This window comes from Atta cephalotes, assembly GCF_000143395.1.
Source record: "Atta cephalotes unplaced genomic scaffold scaffold00064, whole genome shotgun sequence".
Taxonomy (NCBI): domain Eukaryota; kingdom Metazoa; phylum Arthropoda; class Insecta; order Hymenoptera; family Formicidae; genus Atta; species Atta cephalotes.
The window spans coordinates 886,227-889,725 of record NW_012130128.1 but is presented as its reverse complement, the minus strand read 5'-3'; the positions used below and the strand labels follow the sequence as shown (position 1 = coordinate 889,725).

At 34.4% G+C, this 3,499-nt stretch overlaps 1 pseudogene; it reads right to left on the bottom strand.

Annotated features, from left to right (window-relative positions):
- The window catches only part of LOC105623818, a 1,516-nt pseudogene extending 1,228 nt beyond the window's left edge, over positions 1-288 (bottom strand).
- Between the last annotated feature and the right edge of the window lie 3,211 nt (positions 289-3,499).

The following is a 3,499-nucleotide window of genomic DNA, read 5'->3' as shown; positions in this document are numbered from 1 at the left end:
ATTCCTGTGAAGCTTAAGCTGTAATTTCACATAATTAGCTTTGTACTGGTAGAGGATTCTGACAGTTCATGATCATCATCGGGAAACAGCGTGCTATAATCATCCATAAATCGTAGTTTATCCATAGATAAAAATAAAAAATTTATATTTATAATTTAATTACGTGTTAAAATCGATTGATTCTTTACGTCCATTTTCTTCTTGATCCTTCAATCTGTTTTCCAAATAAATAACCTTTTCCAGGAGTTTTTTCAAAGCACGCAATTGTATTATTTCTTCGTCATCCATTTTAAATAAACGATGATTAAGAAAGTTTGCTTCCTCAACTCGAATTTTGACAAAATACACTTAGTCGTGCGTTCTTAAAATAAAAAATTTACAAGAAAAAAGTATCACTATAACCCGCGAATCGAAATATTAAACGATTATTGAGGTTAGGAAATCTGTCACAATCACGAAATACTGCGATGCAAGAATGCATTGCGGTTATAAATTCGCTATTTTAAAATAAGTTCTCTGCTCTAAAATACAAATTCACGACTTTGAAACAAATTTACTGTTTTTAAAACATAAAAATAATATAAGAAAATAATTTGTGTTTTCAACGTAGGAAATTTGTCTTTAAAGCAAAGAATTTGTTTATAAAATAGTGAATTTGTTTGAAAAGTCATGAATTTGAGTTTTACAGCAGAGAATTTAGATCTATTCTTTTTAACTAAAGTTCTTTTTGCACGATTCATCTTTCTTCTTTTTCGCTCCACATCGAAGAGAAAAAAAGAAAAGATAAATCTTTAAGAGATGATGAGAGCAAGAAATTCAGCTAAGGGTGAAATTATAGATCCGGAATAGGAATACAGATCTGCGCTATTCCGCACTTTTCCATCACGCAAGTTTTGTGTTATTCACATGATGCGTTAAAGATCCAGCATGAATATAATTTAAAAAACTTCATGTTAATAAAATGCTTATTAAAATTGCTTATTAAAATGAAATAATAATAATAATATAATTTTCAAATTATAAAAACAATTATCACTATTGTAGTATTTAATGTTTTACAATTAATATTTAAAATCTCATAACAATTTTTTGAACTGCTTTAACGCATTTACTATCATTTTTCCGCATCATGTGAACATAGCACTCAAAACTGGCGTGATGGAAAAGTAGTAAGAAAAAAGGCACATGAATCTGAAATCGCACATCATTGTTTTTTTTATCTTGATGTCTATATTTACTTAGATTTTGTCATTTTGCTTCATTCATCTCGAATTTAGGCTGCTTTTTCGTGCAGACGCTGAACGCTCATTTTCAGCGTCAAAATAGGATATATGATCAAAATTGATGCTTGCTATTCGTCAATTTTGATCACCTGACCTGTTTTGATGCTGAAAATAAGCATCGAGCATATTCTGCATGAAAATGCAGCCTTACGCAATTCCATCATATCAGTATCAAATTATTTTAACCTCTCCAAATATGATTTATTACAAGAACAATGACGCACTCACTATGCAACATCAAGTGCGGACATAAATGCACCAATAGCGCTGAATGGTTGTTTCAATGATGCATTCTCTATTCCGCAGTCTTATTCCGTACAGTGTGATTTCATCCTAAGGATGCGATTCGCTTCACGCTGCAAATGCTTCGAAGCATTCTTTGATTAGTCAATTCATAAAATTCTTTCTTCTAATTGGTCAACGAAGTATTTGCATTGTTAAGTGGATCACATCCTTAAGGCTATGGCACACAAAAAATTTAAGGCAGTAAGACGTAAGCAATAAAGGTTCACATCTTGACGAAAAAACGGAAAGCGGAAAAGCGGAAGTCAATCAGAACTCACGGAAAGACAGAAGCAAACAAGCGAAATATACCGCTTACTACTACTGCAAGTTCCGATTGGCTTCCGCTTTTCCGTAAAGATATGAAGGCCTAAGAAAATCAATGCGTAGTGCAATGCGAAACACATGATCTTTATATAGATAGAAAGCACTCGTAGAAGTTTTAAGAATATTATTAAAAACTCATTTATTTTGTATAAAAATGCTTTTCAAATAATCGAGATAACACAAAATATCCGAAATGAAATGAGGCATATATCCGATCCGCTCGAGTGGTTTCACGGATTAGGTTAGGTTAGGTGACATCATAAACTAGACATCATTACTATCTCTAGATTGAGCATTCGAGAAGTGGGAGCTCTCCATAGATTTATAAGATAGAGCATTCATATGAGAGTTGAAGACAATATTGAAGGACAGCTCTACTCCAAACATAGTTGTTTCTCTTTTTTACAGTGAGCGGTGGGAGGCCAATCAGCTTGATCGTAAGGCTACAACTCTCGAATGTCTAGCTTCGTTGCTCTCACTTCCCAGCTTGTCGCGGCGACCAATCAATTCATCAGAAAAGAAGAGAACTAGAAAAGAAGAGAATTATTCCGCGATTATTTTTTTTCTTTTTCTATCAAGTCTTCAGCTTCTCTCGTACAAAAGCTCCGTCTATCTTATAAGTCTATAGGATCCTCATTTAAAAAATATGCACTCACTTGTGCGTTCTCTCTCGTTTTGCATGCGTGTATCGCTGTAAGAGAAGAAATCGAAAGCTTGAAGAAGCTCGGCGGGCTAACCTGGCTAACAATTCCGAGACGAAACACCAGTTCGCGATCGTCGTGAGACTCTCAGAGTGCCATTTCATGAGCGAAAATTTATAACGGAATGGAACAGCGTGACAAATCACAACTCTACAATCATTAGTGTCATTACTCTGCTTTCTTTTTTGCGATTGTGATTGGTTTCGCTATCCTGTTCCGTGGAATAGATAACATGGTATGCTTAGTTTGCAAGCATCTTTTTCTAAATCTCTGCCGTCTCTGTCTATGAATGTCGCATCAGGGGAAAAGCCTGCCAACTGTGAAACATGGAGAATACATAAAGTGCGTTCTCTTTCTATAGAAAGAGAAACATAAAATGTGTTAAACAAGGAAAGGTTCAGTACTAGTTTCACGATACGAAACAGGCCGGATTATTCATAATCGATTCTTATATTTAAGAAGTACAGTTGTCTTAAGTACAATCTTAAGATGTCATAAGTCAATTCGAGGTCTATGAATATTAGCATTTTAAAACAATATTTAAGACAGTTTTAAAATAAAAATGAAAAATTATGAATATCACCTGTTTAGTATTTCACAGTTAGTAGCCTTCTCCTGACGCGACATTGATAGACAGAGACGGCGGAGATTTAAAGAGAAATGCAACAAATTGAGCATGTTATCTCTTCCATTGTGACACCTTTACAGATAACATATACGAGACTCTTCGTCGACTTTTATAAAGTGAAATCACACGATGCGGAAAACGACTGCGGAATAGAGGATGCGTCATAGAAGTAATCAGTTGTTCTGTGTTATTCTGAATAGCGCCAATTGGTTGTTTCAACACTATTCTCTATTCCGCAGCTCTTTTTCGTGATTTCATCCTAAGCTGTTACATTTCAA